Source organism: Pteronotus mesoamericanus, unplaced genomic scaffold, assembly GCF_021234165.1.
Source record: "Pteronotus mesoamericanus isolate MK-2021 breed Mesoamerican mustached bat unplaced genomic scaffold, CSHL_Meso_final contig_32, whole genome shotgun sequence".
NCBI lineage: Eukaryota > Metazoa > Chordata > Mammalia > Chiroptera > Mormoopidae > Pteronotus > Pteronotus mesoamericanus.
The window spans coordinates 7,086,152-7,113,177 of record NW_026555134.1 but is presented as its reverse complement, the minus strand read 5'-3'; positions in this window follow the sequence as shown (position 1 = coordinate 7,113,177).

Sequence of the window (27,026 nt, the reverse complement as noted above, 5' to 3'; positions counted from 1 at the left end):
TGGACTCTGTGTATTGTCTCATGTAATTCTCATGGCATCCTATGAAGTGAATAATACTTTGCCCATTATTCAGGAGAGGATATTGGTATGCAGATTTGGATTCCAAAATCTGTGCTTTTTCCCACTACATATTTTCTCTGTGAAAGCCTTAATAAAGGTGAGATAGCACTTCCCAATGAACCGTGTTCTTGTTTGAAAAATGATAGGATAGGAGTATGAGGAATTCAAATGCATCTTCAAAATGAAATGGCCGTTTTGCATCACTGTCAGTTCATCCTGTTTTCCAAGCAGCACACCCTCCTCGTCTATTTATCTATTTCATGTTTAATAAATGTCATTGAGTTTGGCCCTTTGTTAACTTGACTTATGAGACCTTTATTTCCTCATGGCAATTATTTCCAAATTTATGAATTAACAAGCTGGTCAATGTGGAACTCTGCCTGGGCAATTAGAAAAATGTGGTTCTTGGCTTTTGCTGTAAACCCCCACTCTCCTATGATGTGGCACATTCTCTTTTCCTGAAAAGACAGATTTCACCAGAGCTCAGATCAGCTCTGGCATGAATGGAAATGCAGAATGACTTTAAGTCATTAGTTAAGACCATAAATTTCTGTTTAGCTCACAAGTGTAATTCTTAAATGGCTTGTATTATATAGAAATGGATGGAGATTTGAGGCAAACGTGACATAGAGATTTACTGCGTATGTGTAGACAGACTTTACTGAAAGACTGGATTCCAAATGTCCCTTACTTTCTCAATCTTTCTCACCTTCCTCCCATTTCAGGCCTGGTAAATGACTCCTGCTTGGCCAGCCCACGGCCTCCCGTGAGACTTGGGCTTGTATGCTGCTTTAAATTTCTTTTCTTTTAATGACCTCTCTTCTCTGTTGTTATCTTCTCTGTTGTTACCAGGGGCAACATTTTGCCCGGTCCATGATTGCACTTTCTATCTTCAGAGTTCACAAACTTTTAACTACTTTGTCTAAAATCTCCAGAATGCTATATTAGCATATAAATATTTGTTGTCAAAGAATTTTTTCGGGAGGTGATTATTTTTTAAAGTACAATGATACTAATTTCACAGCTTATTGCTGTAAAAAATTGTGAAAACAAAATAGAGAAAATAAAAAAAATCCTACAGTCTAGTAAATATTCTTCCATAGTTTTTTCTTGCAGATGACAAAAATACAACTTGGGTTATATTGTCTTTAACTTACATAGACCTCTCAACAAACTATCATGGATATCTTTTTGTAGCAATACATAAAGATCTATTTTATGCATTTGAATGCTGCATAGTATTCCATTGCATGTATACATCCTGATTTAATCCTATTGATGGAAAGGTTGGTTGTTTCTAATTTTTATCTTTTTAAAAATGGGCTGCATGTATTTTTCATACATATATTTTGTCTATGTTTTTCACATTTATCTTCTGGTTAGATTCTCAGAAATTGAATTTGTGGATCAAAGGGTATGCAAATTAACCCTTTTGGTATATAATGCTAATTTGCTTTCTAAAAATTTCAATGCCAATTTGTATTCTAACATTATGTGAGGATATCTATTCTCACACACTCTTTAGCACTTGACATTAACCATTACATTTTGTCAAAATATCTAGCAATATTGTTACCTTGGTTTGTTTTCATTTGAATTCCTCGATTATTAGTGATGTTGGGCATATTTTTTTTTGTTTTGATTAATGTCCATTTGTATTTCTTCTATGACTTTTCTGTTTATATTTTTCCCCACTGCTTTAACATAGCTGCTTGCTTGATTTCTAAGATCTCTTTTATATTATGGCTTTTATATTTCTATATATGTTGCAAATATTTTCTCCACATTGTTATGTCAGCTTTGTTATTAAAATATGGCAGGTTTTACATTTAATGTGTAGTATATCTGGAATTTATTTTGATGGGATATAAGAATCTAACCTGCTTTCTACACAAATGGCTCACTTTTCCCAGCGTCACTTAGTGAATAATTCACTCTGGTGGATTGATTGCCATGACGACTCCAATTTGCTCACTCCTCCCTGTATCCAAACTCTTTGGTAATGCTCTTTTTCACTGACTCTGGGCTTGGACATATGGTTTGCTTTTACCAATGGAACAGTGGCAAACACGATGTAAGCAGAGACTTGAAAAGTTTTTGTGTGTTGAGGCTTTATCCATTTGCTACTGTTAGAACTCTGGTACTATATAAACAAGCCAAACTAACTTTGCCCAGTCTATCCTGTTTCTCCCAGTGAATCATGAGACAGACATATGTGTGAGGCTATTTAAAACCAGTCAGCTCCAGTTGATTTTCTAGCTACGCCTAGACCCAGGAGCAAGCTGAGTCAAGATCAGCCACGCCCGGCCCAGATCCTAAGAACAGTTCAGCTTACTGCAGCCCAAATTGCCAAACCACCAAATCATGAATTAAATAAATGATTCCTATTTTAATATATTGTATTTTGGGGTGGCGTGTTATCCATAAAAGGTAACTGGTACACCCATTTTTCTTGTACTGATTTGCATATCACGCTTTTTGTACACTAACCTCTCATTTACATGTGTCTGTGTCTGAACTTCTTACTCTGTTTCTTTGATCTATTTCCTTCTTCTAGTAATTTGACACTTTAAAAATTACTGTAGCTTTTTGGCATGTTTTACTCTTTGGTAGATTAATATCTCCCCCACCATCATGATTATTTGTTTTCATTTAGAAGAAACATGTCAAATTCTCCAAAAAAAGTTTTGTTAGGATTTCATTTTTAATCTCATTAACTTTAATTGAATTGTTCATAACTTCTATATATTCTTATTTGTGTGTTTACTGAATGCTCTTTCAAATTCTGAGAGAGGTATGTTAAAGTTCCAAAATATGATGGTAGCTATGTCACATTTAGTCACTCTGCCAGCTTTTCAGTTCAGTTCAGTGCAACTTGGTGTGAAAATGTTTATGATTATTGCACTATTTTGGTGTGCTGTAACTCTTATCAATAATCCTTTAATCCAATTAATATATTACTTTGAAGTTTACCTTGACATTAATACAGTCACTTACACTTTTTTCTCCTTGTGTTAGTTTGAAATGTTTTAATCTGTTCTCTCATAATTAATATACCTGTTCATTTGAACATCTTATAAACATGCTATTGGACTTTATTGCTTCTAGTAACATAGGCCTGTAACTGATAGTTGTTTGTTTTGACTGCAGATACAATTGGCTTTACTTCTGCCATCTTATTTTAGGTTCTGTGTTTTGTATTTATAATGTTTCCTTGACTTTTTTTCCTTAACTCTTCTTCGATGGGTTATGCTTGCTTTATTTCTTTTTTTTCATTGGTGGGCTTTACTTTGTAGAGCACTCTTAGGTTTACAGAAAAATTGAGGAGAAAGTGCTTTGAGCTCCCATGTCCCCCTCTCCTTCACCTTTGCTTTCCAGACATAGTTTCCCCGATTTTAATATCTCATGTGAGGGTGGTACATTTGTTAGTTATAATTTATGAATGAGTACTGATACATTATTGTTATGTAAAGTCCATAGTTTCCATGAGGGTTCATTCTGTGTTGTTCAGTTCTGTGGGTTTTGGCAAATGCATGATGTCTTATATTCTCTGTCACAGTACCTTACACAATAGTTTCACTGCCCTGAAAATTCCCTTTGTTCACCTATTCACCCCTCTCTCCTCCCCCTGACTCCCAGCTCTGGCGATCACTGGTCTTTTTATTGTCTCTGTAGTTTTGCCTTTTCCACAATGTCATAAAGTTGGAATCATATATTATGCTTTCTTCTTATATTTATTTTTTGCATCCATTAAAAAATTAAGACTATGTATTTAAAGTAGTTTTAGGTTCACAGCAGAAGTGAGGGGAAGGTACACATTTTTCCTGTATACCCCCTATTTGCACACATGCACAGCCTCCCTCATTTATCATGTTCTTTATCCCTTTTTTCCCTTTTTAGATGTCTAGAAATTATGTGTCCCAAATCTATTCTATGAGTGGGTATGTTTGCATTTTTATAATCATTTTGGAACTATATTTCTTTGACAAAATAAAAATTTAAGCTATATCTGAGACCACCTCCCTCACTAAAAATGAGAGGTTTAACATTCCTTACTTCTTCCTATTCTCTTTCCTCGATGACCAGGTTCAGTTGAAAAAAATAGGGATTTTTACTTTCAGATGGAAATTAAAATATTTAAACATGGTCTAAACATCTTTAACAATTACTTAAATCTTACAAGTACATCGTCACTGATACCTAGTGGTAAGATTGGCTGTTTTCACAGCTCACTGTCTTTTTTTTATACCACATCTTTCTCTTCACTTAGGGTTTTATTCTGATCCATTTGTTGTTTCACCAGACTATTTCCCTGAGTAATTTTATTAATAAAGGATATATAGAAGAGAGGCTTTCTGGATCTTCCGTGCTGATACTGACTTTCCTTTGTCCTCACCGAGGAGCGATCCAACTTTCACTTCAGAATGCCATCGCTGTCACCTCCTGCCCCTGAGCATTTCTGTACCAAGTGACAACTTGGATGGCAGCCTCACTATCTTCCCTATAAAATAATATATTTATTATGAAGCTTATAAGATTTTCTATTTATCCTTTGCCTTAACATTTCTCATCAAGATTTGACTAGGTGTGCGTTTTCTTCAATTGGAATTTCCTTTAACAGGTCACTGCTCACCCTTGCCTTAGAGGCTTTACACCTGCTCTTCCTTCCTCCTGGAATGCTCTTCCCCCAGGTGTTGCAAGGCTGCCTCCTTCCCGTCATTGGGCCTCAATTTGGGTCATTCTTGACACTTGTTATTCTGTTTTGTTTTCTTCATAGCATTTGTCATGGTCTGATAGTCTTCTCTTTCTTTATGCGTGCTGATTGCTTTCCCCTCCCGCCAGAACGTAAGCTCCCTGAGGGCAGACACCTTTTAAATTTTATTCAGGGTGTGTCTTGAGTTCCTGTAATAGTGCCTAGCTCACAGGAGGGCCTGAATGAATGAAGGAGAAGAATATGAAAATGTAGACGCTGATTTCCTTTTTCTGGGATTCTGGGATTTTCCAGGTGATTGTTCCTCTTTTCCCTACTTAATATTCTAACCTCCAAAAACTGCCCACCTTTCCTCTACTCTACTTTCAGGCTTTTATTGAGAAGTAAAGTAGTCTGTATGTCTGTCTGTCTCTTTCCCTCTTTTTCTACCCCTACCCGTCTTGGGCAAATACAGGCACACAGAGTGAAGTTAAAGGAACTCTAGCATATGGGGGAGCTGAATTATTCAGTTAATTTAATAAAGTTTACAAAAATCTTTGCAATATCTGGAAGAACTCCTGTTCTCTGTTTCACATTATTTAAATTATCTGAAATATGATCCAGTTCTTATTTCTGTTTACTGCCTAGTCACAGCCAAAAAGATTGTCTTTTCTTCTGTGTCTTGCAAATATGATTCAACAGATAACAAGATTATAATTGTAAATTGATCTGTTTTTGTTAGAGATTTAGTTTAATATTATTGAGTTTGACCTATATACCCAGGCTTTGGCACTGGAAGTTACCCTCAGAAATCTAATATTAATATTAAGGCCATTTTCTTTACCTTATTGTATCTGGAAAATGTGATTAAGACTAGAAACTTGGATGCCCCACGCTGGTGTTTTTGCTTTAGCACATGATCATCTTGTTTAAAGGTCCAGAATTGAAACTATAAGCTGTTATGACTAATGTTTTACAGTGAAGAAGTTTTATTCAATTGGTACACAGAAGGTGAGAACTATAAATTTGTTGAATAGATGAGTGTAAATATACTTTAAAAATTTCAAAGAGCCCTGGCTGGGTAGCTCTGTTGGTTAGAGCATCGTCCTGATGCACAAAGGTTGCAGTTCGATCCCTTGGTCAGGGCACATCCAAGGAGCAACCAGTGAATGCATAAGTAAATGGAACAAGTCAGTGTCTCTGTCTCTGTCTGTCTCTTTCTAAAAAATCACTAAGTAAACATTTTTTAAAAAAATAAAAAAATTAAAACATTTTTCAGTCAAATTATTAAGCCTTTTTTTTTTTTTTTTAAATCCCCACTCAAGCCCTGGCTGGTGTGTGGCTCAGTGGATCCAGCGCTGGACTGAGAACCAAATGGTTGCCGGTTTGATTCCCAGTCAGGGCACATGCCTGGGTTGCAGCCCAGGTCTCCAGTAGGGGGTGTGCGAGAGTCAACCACACATTGATGTTTCTCCCCCTCTCTTCATCCCTTTCCCTCTAACAATAAAATAAATAAAATCTTTAAAAAAAATAAATCCCCACTTGAGGATATGTTTATTGATTTGAGAGAGAGAGAAACATTGATGTGACAGAGACATCGATGTGAGAGAGAAACATTAATTGTTCGCCTCCCATACTCGCCCTGACCAGGGATCAAACTCACAACCTTGGCATGTGCCCTGACTGGAAATCGAGCTCACAACATTTTGGTGTATGGATGACGCTCCAATCAACTGAGACACCCAGCCAGGGCAAGCTTTACTTTTTTGTTATTCAATATTTCTGAGATGATTAGGGATTTCACTGAAGAAATGGAAGAGAGGTGAGAAGGATGGGAAAAGTGGAAAATGTTGGTGCTTAGGTAAATATAAGCAATGATTTTTTGGTTGAATTTCTGTGAAATTCTTATTGTTGGTTGTTAGTCCACTCTATAAAACCAATTTTTTTTTGTAGAGATTACTCGGCAGGAAGTGTAATATCTGCATCAAAGCTGGTAGTCATTAGTGCTATTCATTAAATATGACCAGTTCTGTGTCTTATGGGTGTGAGGTAGAATTGTATTTCCTGGTGCCTCTGAAATTGTGTGGATCTATGTGACTACTTATGGACAATGAGTTGAAAGCAGAAATGACAATGACAAATGTCACAGTTAAGCCAGAGCATTTTGTTAGTGAGGTGAGACCTCACAGAACTCCCTTTACCTCTGGCATGATTATTAACAGGTACCTGATAGTGACTGCTTCATTAGCCTGGATTCTGGAGTGAGGGTGACATAGAGTTCCCAGCTGAATACAAAAATCAGGTATTGATCATGTATTATGAATTAGAAATAAACCTTTCTTGTTTAAGACACTGAGAATTGGGGGGTTTGCTAGTGCATGACCTAGGCCATTCTGACCAATACACAGTATTTAAATAGGCTGCTTCATGGGGAAACTTTGCTAAATCTCTTGCTTTCAATGTTATTTCTGGGACCAACTCTGCTCTGTTCTTAGGCCCTCCTACAGCTTTCAGATTTTGCTTTAGCATTGCATCTTGAGTCTTACTGCCTGGTGCAGTTTATGTGCACAAAGAAAACACATACCAATTAAAAAAATAACTGTAAGATTTGAGGCATGTACTCTCTCTTCAACTCTCATTTCCTTTAATTTCTTCATTCATAAAACAAAATATTGAGCATTTGCTATGTATGAGCCAGTTTAAACCACCAGGAAAAACTGGCATGGCAAGTAAAAAGTTATAAAAATTACATTATATTTGGAAAAGACAAAAGTCAATCAAATAATTATACAAAGAAATGTAAAATTACAACAATAATAATTGCTATGAAGTGGAGATGCACATCGTATCTATTTGTCTATCATCTACCTGTTTGATACCAATAATGCAAATGTGGCAAAATGTTCATAATTAGAGAATGGTGGTATATAAGAATGGAGGTATACAGAAATTTTTGAACTATTCCTGCAACTTTTCTCTAAGTATGGAATTGTTTCAGAATTAAAAAGGCTTTTTTCAAAGCACTTAAATGTTTTCCTTTGTGTTGGTTATTCTGGCTTAGCACTTGATTCAAACTCTTGGCAAATTATATTGTCTAGCATTGCAGTCCCTTCTTCTATATCTGTGCTACTCAGTGTTCCTACAAAATCCTGTGGCCCACGCATGGCAATGAAATGAAAGAAAATCCATTTTATATTTTATTATTTTTTATTGTTCAATTCTATGTGTCCCCATTTGCCCCGCATTACTCTCCTCTGCCCCACCCACCCTGAACTCCCACATTCAACCCTCCCCGCTCCCCTTGTCTTTGTCCATGGGTCCTTTGTACGTGTTCCTTGACAACTCTTCCCCTTCTTTCCCCCATTATCCATCTTCCCCCTCCTCTCTGGGCACTATCAGTTTGTTCTTTATTTTCATGTCTCTGGTTCTATTTTGCTTATTTATTTGTTTTGTTGATTAGGTTCCACTTATAGTGAGGTCATATGGTATTTGCCTTTTACCACCTGGCTTACTTCACGTAACATAATGCTCTCCAGTTCCATCCATGCTGTCACAAAGGGTAGGAGTTCCTTCTTTCTTTCTGCTGTGCAGTATTCTATTGTGTAAATGTACCACAGGTTTTGATCCACTCATTTACTGATGGGTACTAGGCTGTTTCCAGAACTTGGCTTTTGTAAATAACACTGCTGTGAACACTGGAATGGAAGGCATTTTTGTATACCAGCAGTGAAATATCAGAAAGAGAAATCAGGAAAAAAAAATCCCATTTGCTATAGCAACGAGAAAAATAAAGTACCTAGGAATAAACCTAACCAAGGAGGTAAAAGACATGTACTCAGAAAACTACAGAACAGTGAAGAAAGAAATTAAGGAAGACACAAATAAATGGAAGCATATACCATGTTCATGGATTAGAAGAATTAACATCATCAAAATGCCCATACCACGCAAAGCAATTTATAGATTCAATGCAGTCCCTATTAAAATACCAATGACATATTTCACAAGTATGGAACATTTCAAAAATTTATATGGAACCATAAACAACCTCGAATAGCCTCAGCAATTTTGAGGAAAAAAAGAAAGTAGGAGGGATCACAATACCTGATATCAAACTATGTTATAAGTCCACTGTAATCAAAACGGTCTGGTACTGGCATAAGAACAGACATGTAGAAAAATGGAACAGGATAGAGAGCCCAGAAATAAACCCATGTCTCTGTGGTCAATCAGTATTCGACAAAGGGGGCAGAAGCATAAAATGGAGTAAAAATAGCCTCTTCAATAAATGGTGTTGGGAGAGCTGGACGGCTACTGGAAAAAAATGAAACTTGACTACCAACCTACACCACACACAAAAATAAACTCAAGATGAATAAAAGACTAAAATATAAGTCGCAACACCATAAAAGTCCTCAAGGAGAACATAGGCAGGAGAATCTCAAATATTCCACACAGCAATATTTTCATTGATATGTCCCATAGAGCAAGGGGAATACAGGAAAAAATTAAAAAATGGGACTTTATCAAAACAAAAACTTTTTGCACGGGTAAAGAAAACATCAGCAAAATGAAAAGGGAACCAACTGTATGGGAAAATATATTTGCCAGTGATACTTTGGACAGGGTTTGATCTCCCAAACATATGAAGAACTCATACAACTCCACACCAGGAAGAAAATCCATTTTAAATTTCACTTTGTATTAAGACAACAAACAAAAGCCTTTCTTCTTCATTTTTTTTGGTTTAAAAAATGTATAATAAATATAGAAAATCAGAAAAATACAAAGGAAACCTAATGAAAAATGAAAATTACTCATAACTAATCAGTCAGTGATAATTACTACTAATATTTTGGCAAATTTCCTATTATGTATTCTTGGTTTTCATTTAGCAGTATTGATTATCTGTTGTAAAGAACAAATTACCCTGACATTTAGCTGCTTAAAATAATAAACACCATCTCACACAGTTTCTGAGGGTCAAGAATCTGGGAGCAGCAGTTCTGGATCAGAGTTTCATATCAGGCTGTAGTTAAACTGTTGTCTGGATTGCAGTAACTGTCAGGGCTATAACAGTGGCTTCCAACTTCATTCACGTAGCTGTCAGCAAGGAGGCCCCGATTCCACAGCAGGTAGGTCTCTCCACAAGCTGCTACAGGTCACGGAAGCTGGCCTCCCTGAGTGAGTGAGTGAGTGATGAGAGGGAGAGTGAGAGAACCAAGAGAGAAGCTGCAATCTTTTATAACCTAATTTTGAAAATGACATATCTCCATTTCTGCTGTATTTTGTCGTCTTACATGCTAACCCTGGTACAGTGTGGGAGACAATTATACAAGGAGATAAATAATACCAAGAGGAGGGGAACAGTGGGGACCATCTTGGAGACTCCACCATGTAACACTCTAGCATGACCCTTTTACCACATAATTTTTATAGAGTAATAACATTTAATTTATTAATAACTTTCTTAATCAAATTAATGTATTAACAGTAGTTAATTAAAATGTGTAATTGTATTATATTGATACAGTCCTTCAAGTGCGTGTACAATACAAAGAGGCATTATAAAGTTATAATGCTGTTATTTTAAAAAATTGTACCAGAATGTATCCATCCATCAAAATCAATGCAAGTGTCTGAAAAAAAAAAATCAGTGCTGTCTTTTAAAGTGCTCACGTTGGGAACCTGTGAACTTAGTCTAGTGATGTTGGGCTGTTGTCACCACAAGACTAGGATTTTTCTTTTGAAATTATAGTTGGAGTCTTGCAGCATATAATTTTCAATAAGCTCAAAGGTGATATGAGGCAGTTAGGTTAGCATGTAGAAAATATGTTGAATTTATTATTATTCTGCTGCTCAGTTTGCAATACCAAACCAGATGTATTTGTTAAAAATGTGTTTTTGACACTAAACTGCAGCTTTAAAAAATGATATATTTTTGCAGAATACTCATCGTATGAGTGGACCATATATAGGATGAACATTGCTGATTCAGAGATTTCAGCTCTGTGGGCTCTGAAAACACCTCCATCCACCCCTACCCTCACACCAGCCATCTGCTCAGTGAGTATCCTGAAACATTTTTTCCAAGTATAGTCCTTGAAATAAGTAATATTTTTATAGAAATTTGTATTTGCTCATGTATAATATTGTGTTTACATTAGCCATCAATTTTGTTGGCAGAAGGAAATAATGGATTATAATAGCAACATTAGTCAGAATCAAGTCTTACTTGACTTTGCTTTCCCATGGTTCCCGGCACATAGTAGGTACCTAATACATGCCTGTTGCATAATAACACATTGAAGTTCTGATGTCATTTAAAAAATGACACTTAAGCTAATGATACTTACCTGGTAGTCTAAATCTTAAAAGCTATCATGCTGAGACCTAGTTCCAAGGTTTCCTTTTTTCAGTCCTATGTTGTGACATAGAATTTCCTTACTTTTCCTAGATTCCAGTGGTAACATTTGTTAAGCTAAAATAAAAATAGATAGCATGCTGAAAAATATGGACATTTCCCCATCCCCAAACTCCCCAAACAAGAAACAATAGAAACAATCACCAAGAAAATAATTCTCCAATTAATATCAGAATATTTTAATTTTTTAATTTATTAATTTTAGAGAGAGAGAGAGAGTGAGAGAGAGAAACACCAATTTGTTGTTCCACTTATTTATGCACTCATTAGTTACTACTCGTATATACCCTGATGGGAAATTTAACCCACAAGCTTGGCTTATCAGGTTGATCCTCTAACCAGCTGAGGTACCTGGCCAGGGCTCAGAATATTTGAAAAAGCTGGAATAATATTCTAACTTTCCTTGAAGTTGTATAGGTTTAGCTGTGCCTTTTCCATACTAAAACCCATTGCAGTTATTGGTTTTCTGTAAGGTATCTAGAAAGATGCGTGTGCATACCATATATGCCATCACAGTCTTTTCAAACAACTGCTCAGGGGACCAGATGAGGCAGTAGGGAAATAAGAAAATTGCTATGACTCCACCAGAAAGCCAGTGTTGTATATTAGCCGTTCTATTTTGGAGGAGGAAAATAGTCTGATTTCAAGGCTCGCATAAGTATTATATTCATCACTCACTCACTTCCTTACATTAGTGGCAGAAAATTCTGTGATTTCATGTCAAGCCCTCTAACAAAGACATGTCATAACTTTTTGCTTTACTTGATTTCCTCCTACTTTAAAGTGGTAATTTATACCTCCAGAAAGAATTAGAGGCAGCTTCTGATGTTGAAACAATGAGAACAGACCATTAAAAATAAAAACAGGACAAATTTTAATGACAAGATCAGAAATTCCCTGTCAGAGTTCTGTGATGAGAGGAGAAGTCTTTGGGCGGCCAGAAGCGGTGTGAGTAGCATGCGTTTAATGAGGCGCCGGCGAAACTGCGGGGGACTAACTGTTCTCTCGATGTGACAGGGCAGTTCTTGTCAGCAGCATCCTCTATCATTGGCCAGTGTGCTTCTCTCTTTCTCTTAAAATATAAATTTGCACTTAAACAAAAGTTCACAGAGTAGATCAAGAGCTCTTGGAGACCCTTCAACAAAATCTACCAAGTTGTTTACCTTTTCCTCTATTTTCTCCCTTGATCATTCTCTCTGTCCCCCTCCCCCTCTCTCCCCCTCCCCCTCTCTCTCTCCCCCTCCCCCTCTCTCTCCCCCTCCCCCTCTCTCTCTCCCCCTCCCCCTCTCTCTCTCCCCATCCCCACATGCTCTCTTTTTCTGAACCATCTGAGAGTAGTTAGAAACATTCTCTCCTTCCCCATGAAATGCTTCAGCACTGTATTTCCTTCAAACAAGAAAATGACTTTCTTCCATCTAATTAGTACCATTATCAAAATCAGGACAATTAATAATGAAACTACTTACCTAACCTATAGATTTTAGTCAAATTTTCTCAAATGTCTGACTGATAAAAATATAAAGATAAAACTGTTCTGATCCAGGATCCAACCCAGGATGGCATGTTGCAGTTAGTTTTCGTATCTCTTTAGTCTCCCTTAATATTTGGAACAGTTCCTCTGTTATTCTTCATCTCTCATGACCTTAAGAGTTTTGGACAATATTTGGTAGGATGCCTCTCAGTTTGGGTTTATGTAGTTAGATTTAGGCTATGATTTTGGGTAGGACTATTGCAGAAATGATGATGACAGAAATGAAGGAAGACACGAGTCTTCCTTCGTGTAACATGTCAAGAAGCACATGAAATTGGTTTGGTCCTATACTGGGTGTTGACCTTAGTTAATATAAGAAACATTCAAACCTGTAGAGCATTTTTATAAGCTTTTATTTGAGCCAAATGGATGACAATGCCAGGAAGCAATATTTTAAATGCTCTGGAGAATGACAGTTTGTAGTTTCTTTTATGCATTTGGAATTTAAAAAAGGAACATAAGGAAGGTTACATGAAGGCAGAAGAAAGCAAGGCAGAGATTTGATTACAGGATAGTTAAAATTATCTGCTCTCTTGAGGATGATTTTGCTTCTGAGGGGTCTGAAAAGGAGTCATTTCAAAGATGTGTTAACCTAGATGCACAAGAGCAATGGACAGGCCTTGCTTAAGGCAAAGATAAGTCTTTTATATGTCTGGGGCATGATTGACTACCCACTATGACCTGCCCGGTTAGGAATTTATGATCAGATCACCTGGTGAGGTTACTCTCAATCACTGAATCTGTCAGTTTTATTACAGAACCCTTTTTTCATCCAGACCTTGACTAGCTTTGTGAAATCCTACCTTCTATTCTGTGATATGAAGTAAAATGAAATCTCTGATACTCAGGGACTTACAAATTGAAGGTAGCTCTACATTGGTTATTCTTCATTTGACCCCATCCTATGTCATTTTCTCTCCTTCTTTGCTCTGCTCCAAACTGTGGAGCTGATAAGTGGGGGCTGCATCACCTGGGCTTCCCTGCTCCCAGCTTCTAAACAGATTCGGCCAATGGGAAATACTAACAAGGAGGGAAACTACGGGAGGAGTGAGAGGTTAGGGAATTTATTCTGCTGGGACACTTACTGCTTTGCTTTAGCCCTTTGTAATGTTCAACTGTCCTCTTGATGATAGCAGGTAATTTCTCCTAGGTTAGGAACACAATGACCATTTATTATTGGGTTTACATAAAGTTCCTGGAATGGACAGAGAAAAAAGTATGAGGTGTAAGTTGTTTTTATCCTCTTTATTTGTTAGGAAATAACACCCAGAGGTCTTTGGAATAATAGCAGTAATTCTCCTTTCTTGTCTTTAGACCCAAGCAAAGGAAGGCAATGCAGAACTGATCTCTGTCCTTAGCTCCTAAGAACCTCACATCATGAGTTTCTCTTGGATATTGGATGGGGGAGAAGCCACTCCTATCAGTGGAAAGCAGATCATAACAAAAGGGAGATCTAGGTTGTGCCTGGGGAGAGTAGGAGGACCAGTCACCCATGAGCGCGCTTACGCAACAGCTCCTTCTCAGTCCTCCCCTGGACCCAATCTGAATATTGATACCATTCCAAAAGATCTGAGCCATATGGTCCCTGCACTTCTATAGACATCAAACTTTTGAAAAGGGACACTTCCCACATAAAGAAGAATGGGGTACTTTTCTTCCATGCAAAAGTAGAAAAACCCTAAAACAACTCCACATAGGGGTTTGCAGATGGGATCAGTGGTTTGTTTCCTTTGCCCTTATTTGAGATGAGGGTAAGTTTTCAAACATTTCATTCCTTCCTGCTGAAATCTTAGTACATATTGCTTTCATTCTTCATTCTTCAGCGGCATGAGTGAACACTCATTCTTTTGACACTCCAGTCAAAATCCAGTCTCAATTCCAGCCTAGATGGTTGGCATTCCTAATCTCTACATCTTATATTCTGCAGTGACTCAAAAGCTAATTATTCCAAATTCACGCTGTGCAAAACTTCAGTCCTTCTCTTCCACATTAAGGTTAAACTTTAAAGAAAGTAAAAGATAAAGAAATATTACTGTATTCTAAACCTAATGCAGAGGCAATGCTGCTCAAGCATTGCAATCTGAGGTTTTGGTAAAATTATGTTTAGATTATCTTTTGCAAACTGTAGTTCACCTTCAATGAGGCCAAATGCTATTTCCTGTCAGTTTTCTTAATTACGTGTCATGCACCATTCCTCCTCCCTCAGCCCAGAACTGATTATAGGGAGGGAGACATAAGCCGTGGCTGAGCCAGTCGTCATCTATGAGTAAAACACAGTCAGTCTGGTGATACTATTGGCTAAACTTGAGAAGAAAATATTTGAGGAGCAACCAATGTCTCCTACAGAATGCTGTATAGGTTTCTTATTGTCAGGGGTTTCCAGATCCACACCGCCTAAAAAAACAATAAATCTCTTACAACCTAACAAATTCCATCTATCTCTATGCAAGGACTGGTGGGTCACGGAGCCCAAAGAAACACAATAATCCATTATAAAGCTGAGAAGATGTAGGTGTTACACAAGATCACAAAAGAACCCTAGTTCTTGCTTTCAGCTTAGCCTACCTATCCTGGCTGTGAATCTCCACAGCACATGCAGGTTCTTATATGGTGCTCACTTTAGTCATCCGATTTAGAGTTTATGCATATTCATTGAATTGCTATAGGAGAGGGTACTATACAAGATAAGAAAGCAGCTTCAGGCTCAGAGAGCAAACATATTCAATAAAGGGGGGAAATAGAGGAGAGAGGAAGAAATAGTAGCATCTTGAGAATTTTTTCTTGTTTTGTGTGCAGTGACATCCACAAATGCAAGCCCAGATCGGGGTATAAGCCAGTTAAAATGTACTGCTGGGTCCTCTGAGGAGTTTCTCTGTGTTTTCTTCTCTGGGGGAGTGATAGATAGGACTGGTTTGGGATCTCTCCCCATATCAAATTACTACAGCTCTTCCTTGAAATGATATGAATCATCCAGCATCTAGTTTTTCCATGTATTTTCTCCTGAGAGAGAGCAGCAAAATAATAATACTAATATTCAGGTATTGAGGATTACACATACACACCCATGAATGTTGATGCTGTAACTTCTGATGGAACCAGACAAGTCTGTTCACTGACCTTCCCACTCACCTTGCTCATGCCTAACTCTTGCCTCACTGGGAATGGGCTTTTGAGCCACTCCTGCACACAAATGCCTACAGCTCTTGCAGGTTCAGCGTAGGCCTCTGTCTTCCACAAAGCCTTTCATCCCTCACTTTTGAACTCCTTTGTGTGACTATTGCACAGATACTATATATTTCTAATCTGCTTTTGTTTTTCACCTAGAATGTAAGCATTTCCAAGCCTGGGACCGTATCTTTGGTAAGTGCCTTTTATACTCACACAGCAGCTAGCACAGAGCACACAGTGGGTTCCTCAATAAATATGTATTTGTAGAAGGTGTGAGCCATAGAGAACAATCAGGACTAGGAATTTACTGCCAGAAGGAAGAGGGATAAGAAGAAATGCAGAAGGGGTGGAAAACTTAGCGTTAAGGGCCCCAGCTGACCGCTGGCTTACGAAATGACTTCACCTGTCCTGGGAGAGAGTGGAATTTCTATTTGTTTTCACATGCAACAGCTGAAGAGTAAAAATGTCCTAGACTAAGCCTCGTTCTCAGGAATCGGTCTGATCTGTGACCATTTGGGCATGGGGAGAGCGGTAGTCCACAAACACCCCTCTGCAGGCGAGGGCTACCCCCCTGCCTCAACTCCCCACAGGGGTTTGAGAGATTGGGAAGTCTTCCTTGACAATATTTTTATTGTAAGGAAGGAAGTAAAAAATATTCAGGGGGTTAATGTCCAGAAGATAGCTTGCCACCCTAGAGAAATAGTGATCTGCACGTTGTTCTTTGTGCTGGAAGGTGTAGTTGTGGATGTGACTATGAATTAATCTTGCTCCATGATGAAAAAAGTCGAGGCACAAAATCTGTGAGGATAATGGCCGTAAGTGCTATCAGAAGAGAAAAGGAAATTTTAGGTCTGATTTAAAAATAAAACCAAACCAAAAAAAAAAAAACTTATGCTGACAAAAAAAAAGAGCAGTTACTAAATATGATATATTGATATACACATATGTGTGTATATATGTGCATATTTATGTATACATATAAAATTAATATATGTGAATATTATATGTCACACACATAGGCCAGTTGGCAAGTAAGAGATGAAAAAATGAATCCGTCAGTAGTTTTGAGGCCTCTGCTCTATAACATGCACTGTGCTACCTGCTCTGAAGAATAAATATACAGATCCAGATGTCTTTATTACCCGCCCTTAGATTTAGTTTTTAATAAAGAAAAGAGGCCAAATAAACTTTGTTTAAAATAAACAAAGCATTGCAACTAAAAACAAAATAAACATTTTATTTCAGTTACTTCTCCAAATTACAAAGGCCTGCCGACCCTTCCCTGATAGAGAATCACTACATAGGTGCACATGAAATGTAAGCTCCAGTGCAGAGCAACTTCATCTTGCTCGCTACTGTTTATCCAGCTCCTAGAAATTGTAATAGTGGCTCCTGTTGTTCTTTTTCCTGGAAGATGTGGCTGGGACTGTGAATCTAAATTAATCTTGCTCTGTGATGAAAACATCAGAGCACAAAACTGGTGGGGATGTTTATATGCAGAGAAGTGGGAGGCGTGGGCTGTGTCTTAGAAAGTCTGCATGGGTTGGTGTTTTCTAGGGAGGATTCGGAAAGTTCCCCTTAGCAGAGGACATGCAAGACTCCTAAGTGTCCACAGAGCAGGAGGCAGGATTACACTAACAAGCCATCAATGGCTGCATCACTGTAAGACTCTGGTCAGGGAAACCAGCTAGGGTAATTGGGGTCCTAGGACAGGTGTCAAAGAAACAGGTTGTGGACAAGTGAGGGGAGAAATTGTCTCCTCTGAGGATGGCAGGGAAGCAGAGAAGATAGTGATTTTGGGGTGAAACATATCATCTCATCCCCTGATCAAAAATCCATCGGCTTCCCACTTTTTTAGAGTAGGATCCGGAGCTCTTTCCGTTGGCTCCGCCTCCAGCCCCATCTCCCATTGTGTCCCTCTGGCTGACTGTCTCAGCCCCAGTGGTCTCAGTGATACTGTTGTTGCCCCAACACACTGCATCGTCTGCCCCTGCTTGGGAGGGTCTTTACCCAGACACCTACATGGCTTTTTCGCTGGGTCCACTCAGGCACGGCTCAGGCATCACCTTCCCACAGAAGCCTTGCCTGGACACCTCACCCAGAATTGCACCCCTTGTTCTGTCTCTTCTCAGTCAGCTTCGTTTTTCTTTATGGTGATCCTCACTCCCTGACTATATGTCCATATCTGTCTATACGTACACATAGACGCATATTTTTCTCTATTGTCTTTTCCCCCTAGTAGAATGTAAGCTTCCTGCTATGATCCCAGGTGCTAGAACAGTGCCTGTCTCATAGGAGTCCTTTATCATATGTTTGTGGAACAAATGACTGAAATGGATATAACTTTGAATCCAGGCCTGGCTATTTATTTATCTTGAGAAAATTCCTTAACCCCCTTAACCTGATAGTTCGTTACCTGTAAACCATGTTGGTGACACCTATCTCAGGAGATTATGGTAGGGATACAGCACATACAAGCTGCTAGTACAGTGCATGGACATAGCCAATGCCCAGGAAATAATGGCCATGATTTTCAACTTGGTTGAGAATTTTAAGTAACCTCTGCTTTGCTATCTATAGCTCTGAAGTGTTTTCTAGGCTAAATCTTATTCCATGGCTTTTCTTGAGCCAGGAGTGTAGGGTGGTGGTAAATCTCCTGTTTACAAAGATGATAGAAATACCAGTTTCAGTGAGATGCTCAAATGACAAAAAAAAAAAAAAAATCACATGCTCCAGTTTTTCTTCAAAATAACACACCATCTTTGTCCCAGGGGAGCGGAGATGTTTTGACCTTCCTCCTCATTGTTTCATTTTATAGGAAGTACATGTGAGTGTGCTTGTGTGTGTGTCTTGCAAGCTCATTTCTGATTGGCCCCCTGGGGAATATTGGATCTGTGTTATGCTTTGTCTTTCTGAGAACAAAACCCTTCCCAGGTAAATGCCCTTGGGACATGAATTTTTTTGGCTTTATTTGATTTTTGGTTGCGTTGGAGGATGGTAAGAGTTGGGAAGTATAAAAGAAAAAAAAATCTAAAAACAGAAAGAGCTTAGTGCACTTTTTCTAAAGAGACAGAAAGTAGTTGTGGAGACCTGGTTTATTTATTTAAACCACTACTTGTCTATTTAAACAAAAAGGAAACTCGTGAAGAAAATATAATGGATGAGTATAGCAGAATTTATAGCCCCAAATATACTAGGATGTGCCAGATGAGATTAATATTTTGCTTCCTGAAAAATGTTTTATATCATGCAGTATTGCAGTTTGTGTTTATTTGAGCGTTTATATCTTGGGACATTAGTCATAAGAGTTATTACTTTCTTTTACTTAAAAGATAAAAGGAAACTCTTGGAGACATAATCCTGGGAAAAAACAAGGTGAAGAGGGGCAGGCTTTATATAGAAAACATTGCTTTGTAGATTATTGATCTACAAAATTTCTTGATGCTGGAGAAGTAGTGTGTATGGGGTTCCATGTTTTATGAAATGTCGTTAAGAACATTATTTGCTAAAAGTGAGCATAAAAGTATATTTTTCTAGCACTGACAATTAAAATATTTACTTACTTGTTTCTCACTTCTTGGATTGTCTAATTTTAACATTTTTTTCCTGCTTCCTATCTCCTGAAAGACGGAATTGGCTTATCTTTTGTTTATGAAAACAGCATCTGGTGGAGTTCCTCCCATCTGTCCTCCCCGCTGCTGCCAGAGTGGTCTTCTCCAACACACGCTTGATCAAGTCACACTTCACTTAAGGTCTGCACTGGCTTCTTCCTGCCATCACACCGAAGGCCAAATTCCTGAGTGAGGTGTTCGGTGTTCAGTGGGGACTTTGAATTTGAAAAATGTCATTGAGAGGGTCACAAGCAGCTGTTGTGCTTTTTGTTTGTTTGTTTTTTGCTTTCTAGGGATAGAAATTGGAATTTATCTTAGGAAATTCCCTTTGTTCAGAGAGACCATCCTGATAGTTATCTTTATAGTTATACAGAAGTAATAAGAGAAATAAAAAGGACTTAGGTGTTATTCTTGTGGATGGCAGAAATTGGTGAAATACTCTAAGTCAGGTGCTGCAGAATGAGTTTTTTTTTTTTTAGGATGTCACTTTTTATTTTTTATTTTTTTCTTATTTGAGTCATTTATTTTTGCACTTATAAGGGTTTTTTATTATTTATTTATTTATTTATTTTTAAATTTATTTTTTCCAATACATTTGTCTCTGCCTCCCCCCCACCACTTTCCCTTGCCCCCTCCCTCCTTCCCTCCCTCAGCTCTTCCCCTTTGGTTTTGTCCATGAGTCCTTGCTATATGTTCCTTGACTTTCCCCTTCCCTTCCTTTTCCCCGCCCCGCCTCCCTCCTTGCCTGTTGTCTCTGTTGATTTCTTTTCCTTTCAGCAGAATGAGGTTTAAATGCCCAATTTCATCATGTAATACTCATGCCTAAAATTTATTGGGCCAAATCCTATGTGCCAGATAATCTAAACTTTTTCTGTATATTGATTTAATATTCATAATAACTCTTTTATATTCCCTTACTATTGATGAAATAGAGACACCAAGGTGGCAAAGCAAAACAAGACTATATAAAGTGAAATAGCAGGAATATTTTGTAACACAAAGGAAATTATTGCTCATGTCTGTCATTAAAACAGTCTGTCAGGAGTGGAAGGCAATTTAAAGGAATAAGCTATAAATATGCAGTGGTACTTACGCTTACTATCCCCAAGTAGATTATCTATTTGCAGATTCTCTGCAGTTTCATGACCTGTGTTTTTCTTTCGTGGACAGAAGGGAATTGCAGTGCTGATACACACACAGTATCTCTGAGGATCAAAGTGCTTCCTGAAGGCCGTTCTCATTGATTTCGGGGCTATTTATAGTTTTGTAATATTTTCACCACTTCAGCCCACTGCCGTGAACAGTCAAGGGCAGTTAGGGAAGAGGATCACTGCAAGCAAATTGATGTGTTCCATCATAACTAGCTCCAAGGAGGCACAATAAGTAAGAAATCCAAACTAATATTTTGTAACAAAAAAATGCCCTGTTAGTGTCCATTTTTATAAGTTCAAGTGTTTATATATTGACATTGCTAGCCTTTTTTAAAATTTATTTTTAATTACCATTGACATACAATATTATTTTAGTTTCAAGCAGTGTTAGTCTTCTAAGTGGCAGTTATCCTAACTTAAATTACAATGCGGCATTTGAGTAGCCCTTTATAACTTGACTTAAAAAAAAAAAACAACAGCTTTATTGAGATAGGATTCCCATACCAAAAAACTTAAAGTGTAAAATTCAATGGTTTTTAGTAGACTCATGGGGTTATGCAACCACCACCACAATTTAATGTTAGAGTGTTCCCCACCTCCCCAAGAAACTCAATACCCACTAGTAGTTACTCCCCAATCCTGCCTCCCTAACCTAGGCTGCCACTATTCCACTTTCTGTTTCTATGAGTTTGCCTATTCTGGATGTTTCATATAAATGGAATCATACAATATGTAGTCTGTAGTCCCTAGCTTTTTTCACTTAGCATAGTATTTTTCAGATTCATCCATGTGGTAGTATTTCTCAGTACTTTATTTCATTTTATTGCCTAAAAATATTGCTTTGCATGAATGACCATATCTTATTTCTGTCTCTTTTCTGTTTTTGTTTATTCCAATATTTTATTGTCATTAAAGACATATGAGGAAATGTTGGAAAAAATGAATATAAGAAACCCATGATTTTTTTGTAACATAAAAATGTAAACACTGAAAAAAAATCAGTTACTCTGAAAAGCATTGCATTTCCCTAGATAACCATGGGCCACATTTTATTAGTCTGTTCATCAGTTGAGGAACAATTGGGTTGTTTCCATTTTTTGGCTATTATGAATAATGCTACTATAAACATTTGTGTACAGTTTTTATGGGTATATACCTAACTACAATTGCTGGGTCACATGGTAACTCTAATTTTTTGAGCAACTTCCAAATTGTTTTCCAATAAGTTGACTTTAAAATCACTACCTGTACTATCTTCATTCTAAGACTAATTTTTTTCATTAATTTATAGATTTTCTAGGTATTATATTGTTGTTAAATGTATATACATGCTTTATAAAGTTGTCACCTCAGTCATGTTTTGAAAATATTGGAATGGAAATGGAAAAATTGTCTGTTTTTCTCAGGGAAATGAATTCTTAGAGATCTGTTTCATTTTTTCTGGGGCTACAAAGAATTAATGCAGTTTAAAATTTTTAATTTAAATTCAATTTTGTTTATTTGCATTTTGAAGAGGTACTAGAGCCACAAGGTTCAAATTTCGGGAGGTACAAGGAAATGCAAGGTGTATGTCCCCCTCCCACCTCCACGCTAGAGACCCTCACTTTCTCTCCCCAGATACAACAGTGCTATCTAAGTAGCCTTCCGGAAAAAGTATTTTAATTTGAAAAGAATAAGCTTTAAAAAAAACCCAAGTAAGTGGACCTATAAAGGTTTTATTCTAAACTTGGTTGGTTTGGTTAATGAAAGTCAGAACTCAAGCCTCAGTGATGACTTTATTCCAAGGATGAATAACAATAAAGGACACAAGTTTAATCATTGTCTTAAATAGCTCCAGGGCAGGATCAAAGCCTTCTCTTCCTCTTTTAGTTTTTCTCCAGAAGTCAACCTTGATCAGCCACCTCTGGTTATTATTTCACTTTGTCTACGTTCCTGAGCCATATAATCTGCTGATTTTTATCTTCTCTAACTCCATTTCAGCTTCCAATGCTTTATGGAAATCGTTTTACAAGGCTGCAAAGCTGGCTCCTGTCTGACTCCCAAACAGCACACCACACTTTGCTCTTTTCTCTTTCATGCGCTCCAGGCACACAGTTTCCTTTCAGTCCTCGAACAAGCGAGCTCTTTCCACCTCAGCGCCTCTTCTGATGGGCTCTTTTCTTTGTCAGGGAGATCTTCAGCTCTTCTGTGACAGGCTCCTTCCTATCCTTCAGGTCTCTGTTAATGTGGTCTTCTCTCTAGCTAAGGCCGTTTTAACTGAAGTCGGCCCCCGTCTGTGGCAGTTACTATGGCTATCACTGAATCCCAATCACTTAATTTTTAAAGTGCAAAGAAAGCAAACAGGCAAAGCTGAATATTGTGTAAGTTCTTGGCAGCAAAAGAGCTACCTTTGGCTCAGGCTTCCAGGATTCACACAGATTTTAATTTTCCTTAGAAACAATTCAGCTGTTTTGTGAATCTATAACATTTATTGTCTCAATATGTTTCCTTTAGACAATCAATTCTAATCTCTGTTTCATATGATTTGAGACTGGGAGGCAGAGAAGAAAGGAGCCCCTGGGTCGCCCAGATCCCTGACCCAGAGGTTCTCTTCTCCCGCCTGTACCTGGGGATGTGGTGTATCGGCCTGTGCTGCTGGGGAAGGATGCACACAGGCGTAGGTGGGGCTTGGGCTTTTTCAGGTGTTTTGGAATGTTCTGACACACAGATTCTTGATTCAGTCCTTATGGGTAGAAATTGACTTAGTTCTTCATAGTAAAAAAGAATATAATTGGATGGGATGAAAGTAGGAAACTGAGTAAGGGCTGATAAATGGAGAATATGGAACTCCAGGTTGATTTTTAGTAAGTATTGTGGATATGACCCTAAGGATGGTCTTTGTTTCGTTGAAGAAAATGAAAGATGTCCTTGAATAGTTCTTCAGTGTCGTAGACTAAGTGACATTGGTAAAGTAGGCAGCATGGTTACATAGTATTAGATTAATGTCACATCATTGCATTGTATGAAAGAAACTGTAATATTATTGGGCAGCTTCTAAGAGCAAATTACAGGAAAATGTTAACTGGTTAATAGAATCATAGATAATAGAGCTGAAGGCACTTTCAGAGGTGGCCTGGCCCAGCCCTCTGTGTCAGGCAGGAGAATGTCTGCATCACCCAGGATAGATGCTATTTTCATCTCAGAGAGCTCACTGAGGATAGAGAGGCCTTCACATGTCTTGGTAGCCTATCTGATCATTTCACTACCCTGAGAGAGTAAACAACAACAAAAAATTTCACTCTCATCTAACCTAAAACGCAGTTGATTAATTTAGATTTCTGTTTTCCACAACCACAGACTGGTCTTTGAGGTGGTGTCATATAGAAGGATGACTAAGAGCAAGCCCAAATTTTCACCTGTTAACTGCATCTCTTCTTTGTCCAGGAGGAACAGTGAGGTTCATTCACTCAACGGATATTTATTGAGCACCAAGCTCTGTTGTAGGAGCTGAGGATGCAACAATGAGTAAAACAGAATCCCTGCCCTCAATACACACACACTCTGGTGGGAGATAACTCACATGCTGGGAATTGTGCTAAATGCTCCAGGCACTTCATTTTATTCACCTCACAGTTATAACCTTGTATTGTAAAACAACTCGTTAAATGCAGACTTCTCTTTCTGGTTGGGACATTCTTTATCACACGTCCTAAGTTCTTCCTGCAGACGGCTTAGAGTAAATTTATGATCAGTCCTGCACATTTTGCTGCTAAGATGTAGAGGAAGTATTTCAGGCTTTAAAAATCCCTTTGCTTTCTCTAACTTTTAAGGTTTCAAGACTACTTTGTTTCTGTGGGTTTCAAAAACCCACTTCTGAAAGTCAAAAGCTTCCTTTCTCTTTATATTTCTACAGTAATAATTTTAATGCCCTCTAAAACAGATGGAATCCTCTGGTTAAGAGGGAGAAATGTCTTATGCAAGTAAGTGAGGGGAAAAAAAGGAATAAGAACATGTTTCAATATACCATCTCTCTTTTCTAATATAAATGCACATACATAGATACTTATATAGGTATAGACAGTAAGGATTCAGTGAACATCCTCATCCATAGATAAATCCATTTTAACTGGAGATAACTTGTAAACCCACATAATACCAGTTACTTCTGATTGTGGAATTTCAGGCATCAGTATACTGGGTAAGATTTTTAATTTTCTTTCTATCAGTTTTTCCTCTTTGCAGAATCCATTGAGCTAGTGGCATTCTATACAAAGTTGTTCCTTTATGTAAAGTAGTTAATTTGCAACATGTATTACAGTGTCTATAAAATATTCCTCAGCCTTTCTGCATTTCACTCCCTGTATGTCTCTACCATACTTACGTATGATTATGGTTCTCTAAAGTAATCTTTATGCTGATGATAATGATTTAGAATGGTCATAAAGATAGTATCTGATGATATTTAACAGCAAATACAAAGATAACGCTTCCTCCTGCTTGGGACATTTAATAGCACACGGCATGATGAGGAAGAGCGCTGTGACGGCCAGTTTGGTAGTCTGTTACCTGAGACGAATAGAAGTTAACCATCGGGGAAAGAAAGGCCTCCCCGCTGGATTTATTGTGCTACTGTTCCATCACATACTGCTCAGGCTCCTACGCTAAGGACTTACCAAAATGTCCACCAAAAGAAAGTCCACTTTTGGTATAAATGCAGGCACAGTCAGAGGATGTATTAGTAGCAAGGTGCCTGTGTGATGCGCTCCCCCGTATAATGTGTCCTCCCCTTTCCTCTCACCATGGCTTTGAATGGAACTTGCTGTGCTGGCTGTTAAAGTCCTCGACTACATGCTCTTCCTAAGAGTGGACAGATGGTGTTAAGAGGGCCAAATGGAAGAGTATTCATTCAGGTTCTCTGGAAGTACAGTCATTGGTCTCTTTCAGACTTTGGTAGAATTTTCTTTTTTCCTGGATTAATACAAATCTGAGAACCACTTGAAATGGCTTGCTGTGGAGAACATGGCAGTTATATACATGCCTGGATACCTTAGAGAATGTATTAGGGAGGTCTTGGTTGGGCCCTATCTCTCTTTTTCCTGAAGTCTAGATTATATTTGTATACACTCAAATTCCCTGCTTCTCTGATCCTTTCTATCTTTCTCTGTTTATGTTTCTCCCCCTCCCCTCCTCCCCTCTCTGACACCCCATAATCACATTACAGGATGGAGTAAATTTGTGTTTGCTCTCAGGCAGCATGAGAAACAGCAGATGTGCCCCAGGGTGTGGGAGGAGAGTTACAATGCACAATACGTGCGCTGAGCATAAATGGGGAGAGTTAGTTGTTATCATCATTACTTATTATAATGTGTCCTAAGTATATTGTTGTTGATCTAGTGACTTAATATTTCAGTGGGACAGGCAAGATGGTTTAGACCTAAAATATCAAGCACCTAAGAAAGCTATGATTTAAAGACAATATTCACAACCCTGGGAGTGGGGGGGATCCTTTAATTTTCCCTCTGAATGTTTCTGAATTTGTTCTCTCGTTTCTTTGGTGGAAAGTGGTAGTGCTGCATACAAACAGATCTGCTTGACTCTGCGTGATGCTTCAAGACCCTTTTAGCTATTTGCCTGGATTCTTGAAATCCAAGGAGCCTGCAGAGTTATTAGTAGGAACAGCATTAAGAAGTGAGGGGAGAAAGAGATGGAGAGAGAAATATAGACAGCGAGAGAGAGGCTGCAGAGAATGCAGGGCGATGAGAAGGAAAATAGGAAAGGAATTGGAATCATCGTCTGGAATCAGAATGTACAGCGTGTATGATTCCACTTTGGCCAGGTGATTAGCACGCTGACACCAGGCTGTAATTTCTCTTTTGAAGTACAAAAGGAAACAAAGGCTTTAACAGCTCTGCAAGGCTCTGAGTGAGAAAACAGGAAATGAGGTCTCGTGCTACTGTTGGAGCCTCAGTTGTTCCTGAAATGTAACTGTGACATCCCTTGCGAACACAGTGTGCTTCAGAAGAGCACAGTCCAGGTGCTGGTATTTCTGTTGGCAAAGCTCCCAGCACTGCCTCAGACTCTCTCCCGCCACCGAGGCTCCAGACAGTGACAACTAAACAGTGCTCTGCATGGCCCTATGTCTGAAAAAATAGCTTTAGAACTGTACCAGCTTTATGGCTCAGCAGTTCAGGCTTTTATATAAAACTTGAACCTAGCCATCAAGAGATCTGCTAGAAAAAAATGTACTTAGCAAAATCAAATTTCAAGTTGGCATTATTCACTGTAAGGAAAACTACAAATTCAGCAAAAGGCAAGGCAAAACTGAAATTCACTTTTAAACATAAATATTGTATCTGAGACCAGTTTTAACCTCTAATTCATTGGAGATTTAATAATTTCCTTAATATCTAGT